This window comes from Heliconius melpomene, chromosome 12 (genome assembly GCF_056956725.1).
Source record: "Heliconius melpomene rosina isolate 202511_hmr_F chromosome 12, ASM5695672v1, whole genome shotgun sequence".
Taxonomy (NCBI): Eukaryota; Metazoa; Arthropoda; class Insecta; order Lepidoptera; family Nymphalidae; genus Heliconius; species Heliconius melpomene.
The window spans coordinates 10,343,681-10,362,401 of NC_140400.1; the positions used below are offsets into that span (position 1 = coordinate 10,343,681).

The following is an 18,721-nucleotide window of genomic DNA, read 5'->3' on the forward strand; positions in this document are numbered from 1 at the left end:
TGGGAATTCATTTCCTTTTATATTTTAGCACCTCTAGCAGAGAAAACGGAGAGAGCTTACAGTTAAAATACGTTTTTTATATTTACTGGCCAAATTTGAGTCCACTGGCGTAGCTCAACGCCGTACATTACCTTGCTATAAATGTCTCGGGAAATTGATAATAATTCTCAATACGAATAGGAATCGAATCCACTGACATACACATATAGTTAAACTCTATTCTACTGCGCCATGAAGGCCTGAATAATTCACGTTATAAAAATCAATTAATAAACTACTATTTTTAGCGTTTATTTTCAAATTTCCTTGCCCAATCATCGTTAAAAAATTAACCTAACGATCGTGACAAAAGGATATTACACGCCCAAATGTAATTCCCAAACTAAACAAACGCCCTTGAACTTATGACGTTATATGTTAGGCACCTATATTAGAGAAATTCATAAACTTTGTTCTAACCTTGTATGAAAAAGAAAGTTATGTATACGCCGCGCCCTAAAGGCTTACGTCAATAACGTATATGATAATTCTTTCGAACAATATTTCATACAAACTGATGGCTTTTTTAATATGCTTCATATTAGGATAAACAAAGGTAACCAACTCGATTATCTACTTCCCTTTCGTTTAAGAGATAGTACAATTTATTTATACTTATATACTTTTGAATTTAAGAGCCGCCGATCCCCACTTTACGTCGAATTTTCGAGGCATTGCATGTTGAGTTGCATAACTTAACGCCGCGTTTTGCTTTGTTACCAGAACGAAGAAATAAAAATATTAACAAATAATAATTCATTTTACCGAGTGGGAATCAAAGCCACAACGATTGCATTTATAGTCACACGCTTGTACCACTGCGCCATGGCATGACAAAAACATATCTATAAAAAGAAATCGAAATTTAAAAAGTTATCAAGTTTTTTTTTCAGAAACTTTCATAACCTTTCAAATAGATTCGGTAAACTCTATATTTTAATGCAACTGTATTGGACAGCCTCTCAATTCTGTTTATTTTTTGTTAATCCTAGCGAGCCAATTAAAAAGGAACATTTAATAACAGTATATAAAAATAAAGATTTTATATATAAATATAAATATGTTTTATTCTTTATTATTTTAACCATCAATTTTCGAATTGACATAGCAAGTTGAGCATAATCCAATAATGTCTATGTATGAGATCGAACCCATAACCGGGCGGAACCGCGCGCGGATAGCTAGTCTCATATAAAATTATTTCATCTCATACAAAAATATTATAATATTTGTAGTAAAAATATGAACATTACGTATGACACTGGATGTTCAATTTCAGTTAAAACATTAAACTTTTTTATGAAACTCCCTAAGGAATGTCCGAAATGTACACCAGAAACAGTACTGTAGTTTTATTCTTCTTTATATTACATATATATAAGTTATATGACATGCAGTTATTTTTGTTTTACATATTAAATTAAGGCTATGTTTAATATAGGTACAATATTTATATTCTTAATTTGGAAGAAGCACACTTGTGCCCTTGCGCCACTGCCGTTGCTTTTGTAAACGCGGTAGTTATGGGTTTGACTCCCACTCAGAGGTACGAAATATTTAATATTTCCATTCCCTCACTTTAGTAATGAGGCAAAGCAGGGCATCGAGTTCCACCACACAATACCTCGAGAATTTGGCGGAAAGTTGGGAACGGAGTGTGTTAACACTAAGTCACCATGACATCTCCGTCTACTCTGCTATGTATGTGAAGATAAAAAAATAAGAATAAAATATTTCACATTGTAAAGTCTTATTTTTTTTGTTTATAAAATTTTTTTTGCTTATACATTTTATCAAAAGTGGAATAATATTATTGTTAAGTTGACTAAAAGTAGCCTGAATGGTTACCAAGAGGTGCGAGTTCGGCTCCAGTTGAACTCAATTTTTTATAGAAATGTATAAAACACATTAAAATATAATATATTCTTAAATAAAAAATACTCTTCTAAATAACTAAACAACCCCTAGGCTCATAAATCATGTATAAACATATAAGCGTAAAAACCTCCTCGCGTTCACTATACGAAATACCAAAAACCACTAACTCCATTTACAGCATGTCAGACGTACTAACTCGCTAATAACCTAGATCATGGTCGTTAAGTGGGGGGTGGGTAATAACCCATGCATACCATCCCACATACGGAATTATATTATGGTACTAATAAGTATTTTATGTGGTAGCGACATGCTTTCACTGTGTTCGGATTTTACTATATAATCGTAAAATTTTAGCTTTTGAATAAATGTGGTGTTTTTTTTTTTTAAAAAGTTGTTGTTTTTTCTATAGATGAAGAAACAAGGGAACCCAGTAAGTCATAAGATACTTCCGTTTCCACGATAAAACGATACAATATTTCAGTTTCTCGGATGGGAATCGAACCCAAAATCTGTTCTCGTTAACTAATTTAAATAATGGCCAATAGATGTATGTATTGAAAGTCTCCGCAATAATACATCTAATTGTTTCTTTTTTTCAGCTTCACGCTATATCTCGCATGTAGCAGGGTAGGCAGAGACATTGTGTGCTGAGTGGCAGAACTCAACCGGAGCGAAGAACTGAATGGCTTTACCGTAAATTTTGTTTAATATATAAAATAAACAAGTTTTAAACGTGACTTACAATCACAAATATGACAGGATGTGGGTTCGATTTCCACTCGAGGAAATGAAATTTAATATTTTCATTTCCTCATTCTGTTAACGAGGCAATAGTCAGTTATTATAGAAAAAATGCGGTAAACTAAAAATAAAACGCATTCGAAACGTATATTAAAAATAATCCATTAAAAAACCAATCTATTATTTTAATTGAAACATTTCCAATAGACTTATTTTCAAAGTAAAAAAATGGCAAAAATGAAGTCATCAACAATTACAAGTGATTGGTACACTATGATTGATGGAACATCAATCATCTGTCGAGCCAAGTTAATCTGGTGCTCTGGAGTTTTTATACAGTAGCCGTAATTAATCTTGTTTTATAAAAGACTTGAGAACTGATGCTGAAGTGGTGTGGTCTGGTGAGGGCTCCCAATTCTTATACAGTCCCTAATATGCTCATAGTACTGAAATTAATAATAATAGATAGTTTGGCCTTAAATACTGTTTGTTACAACTAAAAATAAACAAAAGATTTCTTTTGAATTTGCAATCTGTCATTTTTATACGATTGTTCGTTATGTTTTCTTATTTTCGCGTAAATTCGTTGTAAAATATTTTGTGATATTAAGCTGATTGCATTATATAAAGTAGATATGAAGCCAAATACAACTTTCAAAAATCTCCTTCAATGCGGTTCATTCTCCAAGCCTAATTCGAGGTTAGCAAATCAGACTGAGAACGAACCTATGACCCTTTCCCCCTTTCAGCAGATAAAAATCACTTAACGCTGGTTGTTTAGAAATACATACGGGGAAATTGTCAACAAAATAATAGAAAATTGCTTCAATCTGTGTCAATGTTTTTGATACTATACGTAAAATATAAAACATTTTTACTACTATTTCAATAGGAACTAAATAACTAACGTCAAACTTCAGTTGCAAACAAATCCAACCAAAGCGATATACCTATCGATACAAAGAAGATTTGGAAATATATTTCCGTTATGTTTCAGCAACTGAGCACTCGAACGCGGTTTATCTTGTCGGTCTTCTGTTATTCCTTTTAGTGTAACATTTTGGTGGCGGGACTGATGTACTGGTATGTATAGCTTTTCGTTCTTCTTCAGCTTTACACTTTGTAAGGGTAAATGTGAAAAACCCAGTGTCTCTCTTCTCCACTTCCCGGCCGGACAAGTGAGTGTTGAGTGGCGGAACTTACTTTTTTTAGCTTAACGTTGTATCCTGCACATAGTCGGATAGGCAGACACCTAGTGTCAAGTCAGTCCGTTCCCATTAAGACATTTCCGTTCCCCAATTTCAACTGAATTTTGGAATGTTGAGTGGCTGAAATGCCTCAACACCAGAGCGAAATGAAAATATTTCATTTCCACAAGTAGATATCGAACCCCCAACATGTCACGTTAACTGTTCTGATTGTGGCTCTCCTAACTTATGCTATACAATCAAATTAACTCTTTAAATTAATCTATATATATATAAAATCGAAAGGTCACTCACTTATCACAAAATCTCAGAAACTACATGTCCTAGGAATCTGAAATTTTGCATAGGAGTTATTTATAGGACGTAGGTGCTCGCTAAGACGAGAATTTGCAATATTCGACTTCTAAGGGGTTGTTTTTGGGGTTGAAAGTTTGTATGCAACTTCGTTATTACAAATGCTAGGAGTCTCAAATTTTGCATGGACGTCATTTATAGGACGTAGGTACTCATGGAGACAGAAATTAATAATAACGTAATTTACGGATGCGAAGCCGCGGGCGGGCCGCTAGTTTCACTCATATAATTGAATTTAAGATTAGATACTTGACATTAAATACTATCTCAAGTAATGTCTGTCTATTTATATTTAGTGACTCCAAACCTCATTCCGAGCTTCACATGGGCTCGTAACATTAAACTTGCATGAAGAACCGACTTAAATGTAGATCAATTGCCGACGCATAATAGAATATATTCTTGGAAGTTAAATAACTATTGATTCTTAAATATACGACGTAGGTACTAATACAAATATACTGTTTATTTTTTTATTCAGCTTAGGCAGATTGCGCAAACCCCAACGTCGTCTGATGTAAGCGAGATGGTTGAGGGTTCGATTATAATTCAGAAGAATTATTTTGGATGTCCCGATCGAAGAGATATATATAGTCTCGATCGAAGAGATAGAATAGATAAACTGGCGTTAAATTTCACCACTTAAATAGTAATAGACAACGAAGATCGGAGTATCTTGCCAATAAATTTTCTCTGCCGACCCGGCTATGCGCAGAATACAAGCATAACACTAAAAGAAAAATATATAATTCAGTTTCTATATAAAACCACTTGCACTTAATTAAAAAAAAAGGAATGATTAACAAAAATAAAAATACTCAAAGTAAATCCCGTTGGACTTAAACAAGAATAACAAATGAAATTGTATTGTCTAGGGAGGCAAAGATGAGGTTAAGCCTGGAACGTCTTCACTAACCGCGTGATAAATCAATTAACGTCTACGGAATGGAAAGAAAGATGTAGGTGCTTAGGATCAAAATGAGTTTCGCGACTGATATTGAAAATCTGATATTAATTCATCAATTATTATAGTGTCCCTACGAGGACTTGCGAACGCGATATGGTTATGGGTTCAATTCCCACTCGAGGAATTGAAATATTTAATATTTTCAGGAAGTGCGAGAGAAGCTAGTTTCGCCACTCAACACACAATTCCTTCAGAATTCGACGAAAGCGAAGAGCAGAGTGTTTTAACACTAATGTTAAAACACCTACTGGGAGCCTAAGTTCCCACTGCTTACCCGAGCGAATACAACGCAAAACTGAAAAAATGTATCTAAGTATTCTTATATAGCTTTAAGACATTTTGGAGGTTTTCATTCTGCAATAAGAATATATCAGACTGAGAAGCGGTGGGTTTTAATTTATTTTAACGGATTTTTTTATTATAAAAACCGATATACAAATTATAGTGATGAATTCTGTCACTCAGTATATAATTTTTCTTTGTGATTTACCAACTCTTGGAATATTTATTAAAAGTGATAAAAAAATAACGATATTTAAGGCTCGATTGAATTTTTGGGTATTTTTCTTAAACGATCGGATGTAGAACCTTTTTATATTTTGCCTTACCACATAATATTATCGATAACAACTTTCAGAGCCCCAGTTTCCTTTAAGCCTTTTTAGTTTACTTTTAACTTTATGCCCTAGAAAACATCTAAAAAATTTACTGATATTATTATGTCCTCGCCATTCAACATTTATACGCTTACCTTAATTCTCTTATACATTAGTAAATACTAAATAATCTAAAATGTTTTGTATATTTGAATTGAACATGCAATGCCTCGAGAATTCCGCAAAAAATGGGGAACAAAAGTGTCTTAATGGAAACGGAGTATCTTAACATTAGGTTTCCAGGTTACCTCTGATAGTAGTTAATTTGATGTTTTTAAAAGATAAAAATGCTGTTTTGTATTATTTTGTTGTATTTCTATACAAGTGGTGTTAAGTGATTTTTGTGTGCTAGAGGTCGGGTCATAGGTTCGTTCCCAGTTTGATTTAGTAAGTTAAAGCTAAAAAGTAAATAAATAAATAAGTAATCTAAACATAAAAATGTCTAATATTAAGTATTTACTTTTCTCTTCATTCAAATCTCTAGTTACAAAAATGTGATTGAGTTAGACGTATATTTTATTGGTACGTCGAGATATTTAATGTGCCCTTTGGGATTTGAAGAGAACTAAGTAATAGTATACGAAAAGTAAATCAGTAATTCTTGCTATACAAAAGCTTGATCGTATAATTATTTATTTATTTATAAGTAAAATTTTATTAAATATTTTCAAATATATTTATTGTAAGGTAATTTATATAAGAGTACATTAATATTATTACTGTCGTTTACTTTTGAAAATAAGATCCTCTTTTACAAATACAACTTTACGTTTTTAGGTAAATATAGCTGTCATAAGGTAAAGAAATGGAATTTGAATTTGATTTAAACTCGAATGATAAATTATTTTCATTTCACCACTCACGTTAAACAAAGTGCCGCGTTAAGTTCCGCTACTCTAGCGGATATGTGTGTATGTGTCATGACACAAAATTTCTTGTTATACCTATAGAAAACATATTTATTAACAAAACAAATCTAAGCCATGCAGATTTAATTAAAGTGACCACTAGCTTGTGGTTTTTACTGCTTGTAGCTGACTGACATTACCAAAATTAGTAAATACTATAATTTGAATATAAACGAAACAGCCATATACAGAGAATTTACATTATAATATTTAGAGCTCGCATTTTCTTTAAATTATTATTTTTTAGTGGCGACCATTAGGGGATGCCTATGTCCAGCAGTGGACTTTAAAAGGCTGATGAATGGATGGATGTATTATTTTTAAACCATATAGTATATATAGTATAGCCAGTCTTGGCTCAGGGGTACAAAATGTGACAGTAATAACACAGATTATGGGTTCAATTCTCGCTTGTGTAAATGATATATTTTCGAGGCAAAACGCGGCGTTGAATCCCGCCACTCAACACGCAATGCCTTCAGAATTCGGCGGAAAGTGGGAAGCGAAGTGTCTTCTACAAAATAAAAATAACTAATTTTAAATCTATTGCAATATAACTACGAAACTAATATAGCTACTACTTTCAAGCCAATAAAGACGTTCATTAGGTATTCTCTTGGGACAGTGTCGATGCACGGGCACGCCTGTCTAGGACAGACGTAAATTACCTTCTTTTTTAATTGTAAACCTTTCAATCGAATTGAATGAAAAAGATCATTTATCAAAAGGTTTGTCTGAAGCATAGTGTTTTACTTTGAATGGGTATAGTAATTAAATTTTGGAAGAAAATAAATGTAATGGACCTTATGACAATACACTCTGCCCAATTTTCAAAACATTGCGTTTGGAGTGACAAAACTCAACGACGTACTTTGTTATTTAACCAAAAAAAATTGGGTTTAGTCTAGTAGAATGCCTCTTACCTTATTGTATATATTTAACAGATATAGATTTGTTTGTCAAGTTATAAACAGAATAAGCTTTCCATCTTATATCACAATTTGAAGAGAATCTCTATTCTCTTCACACTTCAATATAATTATCACTGAATGATGAGTGAATAGGCTCTAACAAAACGACATATGTATTGGAAAAGCAGCATCTTGACCGTGACCTACTTATCGTATTCACATACATAGTGATTCATTTGTTTCAATAATGGAGCTATCTCAGTTAGAAACTGATCTTTTACTTATAATCGGCTCTCAAATCTAAACGTGAATTTATACAAATAGTGTAGAATTTCAATTTCCTTCTATTTACTTATTACAATTTTTTTTATGTACATATTACTTTAAATTATAATAATATTTTTTCTTTCCTAATTAATAAATATTATTTATTAAAAAAAAACATATTTCGATTTGTCTACCTGTGTATCTGTCAAAAGCGTTTTCTGTTGACATACAATTGAGTTCCGACTCGCACTTGACTACTATACTATGACTTATTTAAGACTATGCCAAATATGCAATTCATATTTTCCCTGCATATTTAACCGTCTATATTTTCTAAAAATGTTATCGATACTATATTACAAGTAATCTATGCAAAGTAATAGTAGGGGCGGCGAAGAGGGGACTTTGTGGAGTCATTCGAGCGCATCAGATTAAGATACTGGGGATTCCTTGTACTCGGTTACGTACTTCCACCAAATATGAGCTTCCTATGTATGGCCGCGTGTCTAGGATAAAGGATCAGATTAGTAAAAAAAAATTGATCATCGGACATTCTCGAGCGCGTCAGATTAAGATAGGGTAAGTTAGTTACATGCTAAATCGTGTATATTCCACTAATCTGACAATTTGAGAGTGACGCAAAGGAGGGAGAGGGCTCCAAAGTTGTAAAAAAAAAACGTTACCTGGACATTCTCGAGCGCGGCTAATTTTTTTTTTATTTTAAAGGGAATCATTCAAGGATTATGAAAAACATATAATCTGCCAAATTCCACAAACCGAAGTAATAGAAATTGATTGATAAAGTTTAATATACCTAAGAATTGCATATATTCCTCTCACCGTATTTCTATTCCTATCGCACTCTTTTTTTATTTATTGGTCCCTAACTCATCAATGAAGATGATAAATTAAAAAAAATACTAGAAAAAAAAATTTTTTTTTGTACTTTTTTTTATAAATACAAGTATTCTATTTCAAACATACATTCTTTTAGTTATATTCTATTTCTTGAGCTTTTCTATTGATTGCGTTCAATGAATAAAAAAATTGAGGCCAGTCGTGGCGCAGTGGCACAAAGTGTGACAGTAAAACAGACTGGTTGTGGGTTCAATCTCCATTCCAGGAGTTGAAATATTTATTGAAATTTATATTTCCATTTCTTCGCTCTGGTGTCGAGGCAAAACAGTGACGTTAAGTGCTGCTACTCAACACTCAATGCCTTCAAAATTTGGCAGAAAGTGGGGAACAGAGTGTCTTAACCTTAGGTTCCCTCTGCCTACCCTGCTGTGTGCGGGATACAACGTAAAGCTGACTCGTTTCTTGTATTGGTTTAAAAAAATATTAATAATTGTCAGATTAAGCAAGTCCCTTCAAATAATCGTCTAATTTTGAGATATCACGTCTAGGGCATGAAGATGAACCATATATATCTTAATCTGACGCGCTCGAGTATTTCAAGATGACGATTTTTTTTTGTATTTTCAAACAACGATTACGAGCTTGCGTCACATCCAAATCGTCAGATTATTACATAAGAGCTTTTTTTTAGGTTCACTTAACACCCACTTAGAAAATCTGACGCGCTCGATAATATTATTTTTTTTGCCATTTTTAACTCTTACGTACGACCACCTCCACCACGGAAATTGTCAGATTAACATATTTTCATGCTTAAGAAGACGTAGGCAATTGATGATATCAATATCTGACGCGCTCGAGTATGTCCATGGAACAGTTTTTTTTTACATTTTTGAAAATCTATAACCCCTCAACCCACCGGTGAAACGAAATTTTTTATATGACATTTTTTTCTTGTTATCATCTAAGCTTCGCAACCCAATAGGTCTCCATGACGCTCGAGTGACTCCACAGTTTGCTGCTTCGCCTCCCTAACTATAAGCACTCTGTGCATATTTTAACAATATTAATAAGTATGAAGTAAAGCTAGTGGAGAACAATACCGAAGTTTGGTTTTCCATCAGCTAGATAGGTTTGAACTTTGCTTTTCAAAAGTTAGCGTTTTGACGGGAAGCGTAAAATAGTGTGTAGGTTCGCAAATTAAATGAAATATATAAGATTATGTAATATTAAGTTATTCCTTTTTCAGCTTCAAAATCGAGAAAAAGATTTTCCCGCATTATTCCTATTAAATCAGAGTGGTTGACAGAGGGCACCTTCTTTAATTATTTCATCGAGTTGAAATCGAATCCACAACCATTGTGCTTACATTCAGATGCTATCCCAATGCACTATGATGACCTCATTAGGCTAATCCATTTGACTGATTTATGTATCCCAATTATAAGTTTCATTAAGGTAAGTGGATAGGAGAATCATTGTCATAGTTCTGACGTCACCATTTTAATTTAACTGTACATTCCACATTATACATTAAAATACACATCTCTGTTCCGGCTTTTCTCAATCTTTTCCTTTTCCTTTTCCTTAACCGTACAAGTTAAAAAGGTTTAAATTTAATTTAATAGTAATGTATAAAAATTGTGGGTAAAATTAAGTAAGCAATTACCAAATGCGCTACAACATTTTTTTTTCAGATTTTTTAGAAACGTATAAAAAATTGAACGTAGCAGAAATTGAACCCGCGCCTCTCAGACGGTTTCCCGATTTAAAGGAGTAAAAAAGTATTTTTCTTTCTTAAGTGTGGAATAACACTTTAAAAATGTCAAAAATACAAATTATTTGGGAGATAGTTTTTCTACTTTACTGACTCTTTCACGCAAATTATCTCTCTCTTAGCACTTTCAGTGTTATTCCGGTCACATTCCCTGACATTGACGATTTTATTTGGAAGTTTGCTTAGTCACGTTATAAGCAAGCAATAATGACTAATTAGCAACCCTTATTCATAAAGACATAAGTGTTAAATTGCAATAAATTAAAATGAAATAACCCGTCATACAATAACTTGTGTAGATTTTATCAGTAATAACGCACTGTAACGAAAATGTCGTTTGAATATATTTTTATATACATGCTGTATATCGCATATAGCGGGGTAGGCAGAGGAAGAATAGAGTTAAGACACTCCGCTCCTCACTTTCCGCCATATATGCGAGGCATTGTATATTGAATAACCTTGGTACCAGAGTGAAGAAATGTATATATTAATAAGTAATAATTCCTTCTCTCGAGAAGGAATCGAACCCACAACCGTCGCGTTACATTGACATGCTAGTACCCTGCATAACGACTAGAATCTAATAATAATAATTTGTATAGATTTTATCGGTAATAACGCAACATAACTAAAATCGTTTAAAGCTGAATTAATTTAAATAATTTTTATTTTATATAGCTGTTCGCGTGAAAGCCTTAAAGGGCTTCTAACAATGCGTGGGTATTTATAAATACTAATACTTGATATGGTATCACGAACATGATTACGGTCTTGATTTATTAATACGACGCTTTTAATACTCATAAATACTTTAAATTTCAAAGGAAAACTGGTATATTTTACAAGAATTCGTTGCGACGGTTATAACTTCGATTCCCACTCGGGGGAACGATTTATTTTCATTCTCACATTCTGCTAATAAGACGAATCGTGACGTTGAATTCCGCCACTCAAGTACACAATGCCTCAAGCATTCGGTGGAAAATGAGGAACGGACTGTCTTAAAGGGGAACGGACTGTCTTAAAGGGGAACGGAATGTCTTAATTAGGTTCCAAGGTACCCTTTGCCTACTGTGCTAAGCGTGGGATACATCGTGTGAGTAAAAATTCTGCAAATTTGACACCTTCTGAAAGATTTGTGTCGGTTCGTCATACAAAAACATTTCAACCATTTTAGTTTTCTTTATATAATTATATTCGTATTTATTTATACATATTACTATATATGTATGAGAAACTCGAAAACTAGAGTGTCTTAGCTCTCTATTAATATTCTCTTTCTCCTCTGTTACATACGAAACATTCGTGAGAGTACAACAAAAATTGTACCTCACAGAATCAAATCCACGATTTTTAATGTAAAATCTTTAATTTTTCTATTCGAATCAGTGAACTCTACTATTGGCTAACTACACTTTAAATAACTCTATCTCTTTAGTATTTAAGTAGCGAATTTCGTTGAAATATAAAATAAACACTACCGAGAAAAATTATCTAGCTAAAACATTGACTTAAATTATACGATTAAATATGGATTAATTTTATTTTTTAAATATTATCTATTATTTATGAAGCCACCGTAGTGCAGTGGCACAAGCGTGTGACTGTAAACGCAACGGTTATGAGTTCGATTTCCGCTCGGGGGAATGAACTGTTATTATTACTTTTTTATTTCTTAAGCGCAGCGATGAGTTTTATGCTATGAAAATTATTTAAATACTAGCGACCCACTCGCGTGTAATCTATCTAAAATAGTCATTTAAATATATTTTAATAAGTACTTGAAAAGATTAGTAGCACAGATTTAAAATTACGGTACCTACTAAAAAATCCTTGCTGTGTAAAACAATTGAAAAATCCTTATTGAAACTACGAAAATGCGGGTTGCATTAGGGTTTAATTAATTTTCACATTATCTTAAGTGCTTTGCAAACATACATTATATGAATAAAAGCGGGCGAAGCCGCAAGAGGGTCGCTAGTAGGATAATAATTTACCCGACTAAGAATCGAACTTATAATCACATTTACAAACACATCCGCTACACCATAAACTCCTAATAAGTACAACATTTATTAATTTAAACAAAAACAATTTTCAATAAATAATTTTGCAAATGTATGTAGATACATAATTATAAGTATTTTATAACCTTTTAGCGATATTAGTATACATCATTCAACGCATATTCAAATGAGTTGTATATTGTGATAACGTAATTCTGTATAAATGGGAAAAGGGTTGCTTTGTGATGTTTTTCCATATTAACATGATATTTGAAAATATTATTTTGTACTTAAGAAGATGATGGAGTCTAGTAGGTAAATTAAATTAATATTTGCCAAGGATAAATAAGTCTACTATACTCACGTGATATGTGGAATGTACAGGATGAGAGTGTTTTTACTCTAAGTCCCCACTTAGAGTAAAAACACTCCGTCCCCTACTTTTCATCCAATATTCGACACATTGTGTATTGAGTGGCGGAACTCTTTGTCTTTTTATTGGAGCGAGAAAATGGAAATAATAAATTCCCCCAAAATTACGAGAATATCACAGTGAGAATGAAGAAGAATGTGCTCAAATGGATTGGGCACGTTGAAAGAATAAGTGACGATAGAACAGAAATAAAGATTTATGGGTACCTACTAAGAAAGGTAGGGGCAAGCCTCGGTTAACCATTAAGAAATACAGTATCAATAATCTACTCACGTAAAAACAAAAAGAACCTCCAGACCTAGATAAAGAGGTTGGCAGTGCACGAGGCGAAAAGATGTATGGAGAGACTTCTCTCTCTAAGCGTGAAGCTAGCAAAAATAAATAATATTTTTTTCATAGTCCAAAAAAATATGTAAAACAACGTGAGCGGAGAATTCTTGAGAGTATATAAATAAAGTAACTGATGCAAGCAACGAATTGCTACGAGCACGTCCATTCTTGTTTTCACTAACAATATCGCTGTGTCGGACAAAGGTCTGTGTAATTGAAACACAATATGTTTTTTAATATTTGAATTGATGAACTTTTTTATTTCAATTGCTGAAAAAACATACAGGAATTAAAAGAAATAAAATAGAAATTGAGTCTCTTATGGTTGTCAATTACATCAGAACTCGGAGATATAATAAGGTGACGAAATTCAACGCCGTGCTTTATCTTGTTTCCAGAGCGTTGATATGAAGATCATTCATTTCCCGAAATGGAATTATATAATAATTTTCCATTTTCAACCAGTTTGTAAGAATTATTCTCCGTCTTGGCCATGCATAAATATGTTTCTTACTTAATCACGTTTTATCGTATATTTCACGTATATATATATATATAAATAAAGTTCAGGTAAATATGTACAAATTAAGCTTCTCCTTCAATAACTCTATCTATTAGTGAAAACCACATCAAAATTTGTTTCATAGTTTAAAAAATTGAAGCGTGTATAAGTTGTACGCGGCTTTATTTTATACTGTGTAAAGATTAACACATATATAATTATCCTTATACGTTGTCTTATATCATCTGCCCCGCCGACTGTGCGTAGAACAGTATTTTTTTAAAATTTAATCAATACTGCATCTAACCTTCTCCAGCCAAGCACATAAAGGGTCCAATCAGAATATGAAATTGCACGAAAAAAATAGATTTCAAATTTATAAATAGGCAAGGGTGGTTCAAAAATAAGAAAGGCTGTCTTAGAATTTAGTTATTTCTCCTGCTTCAAATCTTTAAGAATTGCTTTGCCTGCTCTGTAAAAAGTGTGTAGACGTGCTATAATTGTCTGAAAGCAGATGAACCTAGTGTTAAAGCACTCTGTTCCAATATTCAAAACATTGCTTGCTTAAAACCGGCACACAGACTCTCCGCTCTCCACTTTTCATTAATCTCCAATCTACTTTCAACATAAAATGAATAATTAAAACGAACCACATCCATTTTCCTTACAAGTTTAATGCGTCGTTACAGCGCAATAAGGATGTAAAATTAGAAGATCAACGTCAGTTGTTAGACATAATCCGACCATTTCAAGTAGGTACTCGCGAGCTATTTTACGAAACAGATGTTTGTACTTCACAGATATATTGCTAGCCATATCTCTTACTGGAATATACGAGATATTCTTTTTGTGTTATAAATAGGTAAATGCATATCAAAATATGTCATGTTATAAGTTGGCTTATTATTTTGTAAGGACCCGTTTCACGCTATTTTCTTTATAGATTAGGCAGAAGAACCCAGTTCGAAAGTTGCTTACATTCAGTTCTCCTTTTTGGCCTAATTTTGGAGTTATGGAATCATGAATGGCGCAACTTAACGCCGTGCTTTGTCTGTAGCCGCGCTTATTGTAAGCGTACACGTATAAGAGTGAGATAAATTTGAAGTATTTTATGGAAATATCGTGTTAGTAGGTATTGGAGTTGCAGATTGAAATTTGAACGGTAAAAGCTTACGGATTTTGTAAGATACTTTTAAAACACTAAATGAATATAGGAATATAATATTCATTATTATATTATTTTTATTATCTGCACAGCTATATGCATGATACAGCCTGACTAGGTTCCCAGGTTCCTTCAGCCTACCCTGCTATATACGGAATACAGCGTGAATATAAGAAAACATAATACGTTCTAGTTAAATTAGCATAGGCAAAGCAAGCGATGTCATAAGCTATCAATTGTAAATAAAACAAACTTAGATTTCTATACATATTAATATATGAAAAACATCCATTTAGGCTATCAATATAGAATACAATATAGCATTGTATTTTCCATAATACCATAATATACCATCGTAGGGCACGTCGTTATCAGGCATGTAATCAATTTTCTAATTAAACCCATTATACTTATATAATTGAAGCCAAGATTTACGTGTAAGGCTGTGTCACGAAGAAACCTCCTAAGGCCATTTAGCACACGTTGTTTGTAACAAATGACTCAATTATGGTAAATAATATCGTAGTAAAGAAATACGGACTAAATATATATCGAATGTACCTGTAGTTGGTTTTTAATGGGAGCTTCTGGCTGTAATGGCACGTAGGTTCGATTCCCACTTGGGGTAATGTAATATTATCTCGCTCTGGTTAAGAGCACGTGTGTGAAAAACGGAGTGTCTTTACAGTAGATTTCCTCTGCCTACCCGCTATAATCAGAATATAGTCTGAAATTAAAACAAACTAAAAAATTAAACGGTACATCTTTCAAAATACTTAATCTATATATATAAAAGGACTTGTCCTCACTGACTGAGGTAAGACGCACGCACAGCCTTAACCACTGATGGTAGAAACGTGAAATTTAGAGAGATGTTTACTTTCGTAATCTGGACATCCACTAAGAAGGGATTTTGTAAAATTTTAACCCTAAGGGGGTGAGATAGGGGTTGAAAGTTTGTATGAAAAAAAAATTAAATCGGCACCGATTCTTATAAAACTTGAAATTTAGATTTTTAAAAGTATTTAATTGAATACGTGTTTCATAGTTTTCTAGAATTCTCCCGCTAAGGGTGCAAATAAGAGGTTGAAAGTTTGTATGAAAAAATTCTTAAATCGCCACTGATTTTTATAAAATTTGAAATTTAGACTCTTAAAAATATTTAATTGAACACATGTTTCATGGTTTATTAGAATTCACTCCTAAATAAGCTAGCGAAGCTGCGCGCGTCCGCTAGTGTTAATATAAATTAAATAATTTAATAAGAAAAACAGATAGTGTATGAAATTTGTAGTCCCATAGGCCTAACATATATATATGAAAAACAGGTTAAAATGTAATATATTTTAGTAAGTTCTATTTCGTTTTAAATAATAAAATAATTGAGTCTTTTATCATATACACTTTATATATAACATATATAACAATAGTTGTATCCTATACATTTTACCACGAGGTAACTTAAACCGCACTTTAATATATACATTTTATAGGCCTTATAGCATTTCTCGATAAATGAATGATTCGACACAAACAGAATCTTTAATACGAACCAGTAGTTCCTGAGATTAGACCGTTTAAGCAAACTCTTCAGTTTCATGAACTTAGTAACGATATATCTATGTATGTATTTTTATACCAAATTTCATTTATTGTGTATTTACTTAATAAAACAATTGCATATTTTAAGAAAAAAAAGAAAACACGCTTATGAAAATACTTTTAGTATTTTTTTTATAAATTAGGTAATTTTTTATTGTCATAAAAACGTCGTCGATGTTTCTTTACGTTTTCAAATCAAATAAAGCCGTAATTTTCTTTGTTGGTATCAATCGATGTTATAAAAGGTATACTCAATAAATATAGTATATAAATATTAATTAATTATTTATTATTTTAATTTATACGCATTTACTTCGTTAATAATATAATTGTACCTCACCTACACAGATAAGTAACTTTAAAGAAATTTAGTTTCTAATTAGACGTAGTTATGTATGTTTGTGAATAACTTATATTACTAGTAATAAAAAAGTTACAGTTTCCGTGACACATTATTTAAAAATGGAATTCTTATTAAAAAAAAGTATTTTTGTATTTGCTCATAAAATATAATGCACAAATATTGATATAATAAAAAAAGATTATACATATTTCTTCAAAATAATTATAAAAGCAAAATAATTAATTATAAACAACTTACCTGCCCAATAAATAAGTTTTAGTACGGCCCGGTAACACCTACAGACAAACACTTCAAAACTTATATACACAACGTAAAAATTAACACTCTACAGTCCATCTAGGAAAAATACACAAATAAATAAATATATTATTTCCATAATAGTTTATAACAACAGAATTTATTTAATATATTGGAAATGTACTAATATTGGAAAATGTTGAACATCGATATTAAAAATTCACGGCATTTGTATGGAGAGAAAGCGGACGCGAGCTATCCCGACGCGAGGTTATTACAGACTGAAGTCGTAAGAGGCGTTGGGCGGACTTGTTACCATAGATTAAAACTTACCAGTGGTGTGTTCAGGTGGTGTTTTTTGGGTAATTTCTTATTTTTAATTGACAAATAGTCAATTATCTGTAGAGGCCAGTTGTGGCGCAGGTGTGCTGTAAAATCGACTGGTTGAGGGTTTGATCCCCTCTCGAGGAAGTTATATATTTATTGATATTTATATTTTCATTTCTTTGCTCTGGTGTCGAGGCAAAGCGCGGCGTTAAGTTACGCCACTCAACATGCAATGCCTCTAAAATTCGGCCGAAAGTGGGGAACGTAGTGTCTTAATACTAGGTTCCCTTTACCTACCCTGCTGTATGCGGCGTGAAGCTGAAAAAAAATCTGTTATGTACTTTTTATATGAGTATTTTTATCTTTACACTGTATACATTTAGCGAGGTAGGCAGAGGTAACCTACTGTTCCCCACGCACTGCCTAATGTGCTTTGTGTGTTGAGTGTGGGAACTCAACTCAACTTGTAATATTAGATATGTGATAAGGAAATGGAAATATTAAATAATTCATTTCCCCGAAAGGGAATCGAACCCACACCCGTCTTTTGTACAGACACACGCTACCCCACGATGATCCCACGGTACTTTAAGTATATATGTATACACACATATATATTAAGGATTTACTGTAGCAAGGTTATTAAAATAATTACATAACGTCTGAATATATTAATGTTTTTTTATTTTTTTCCATACAAATATTGAAAGTAACTAACTTTCTTTTGTTCAAAAATTGAAAAAACTAGGCTATAAGTTTATGAAACTATTCCACTGGAAGTGAAAATCAATTTTAGGTTTCAGAACTGACACGTTTTGGAACTTTTCTTTGTTTTCGCGTGTGAATGTGAAGTTCGGTTTACGTCCGGGATTACTTTCAATTTTAAAATTTTATACTTTAAATTCCATTTTGAATTTTACATTTTATATGCAATAACACGGATGTCTTATTATAACTGCTAGACTTTAAAAATAAATAATTAATATTAAGGTTATAATATTATAATATATAAGTAGAGAAAACAAGGAAAGGCTTCATCATTAAATCGTATTTGTAGATAAAACTTTAATAAGATCATGTACTTATAATGGATAACGCTTAAATTAAAAAACGAAAGAAGTATGTTTAAATCCAGTAGCTGCTTATCTAATCGGTTTTTTTTTGTTTTTTCAGTTTCGCGCCATA

General features: G+C 32.3%; 1 protein-coding gene across 6 annotated transcripts in view; it reads right to left on the minus strand.

The window, feature by feature from the left end:
* The window catches only part of LOC146533815 (uncharacterized), a 114,212-nt gene extending 96,708 nt beyond the window's left edge, over window positions 1-17,504 (minus strand). For 3 of the 6 annotated variants that reach the window (XM_085195043.1, XM_085195041.1, XM_085195040.1), the window contains exon 1: window positions 17,210-17,504. The gene's annotated coding sequence lies outside the window, so the exon portion shown is untranslated. The remainder of the gene's footprint in view (window positions 1-17,209) is intronic. The other 3 variants (XM_085195046.1, XM_085195042.1, XM_085195045.1) reach the window with 1 other exon arrangement.
* Between the last annotated feature and the right edge of the window lie 1,217 nt (window positions 17,505-18,721).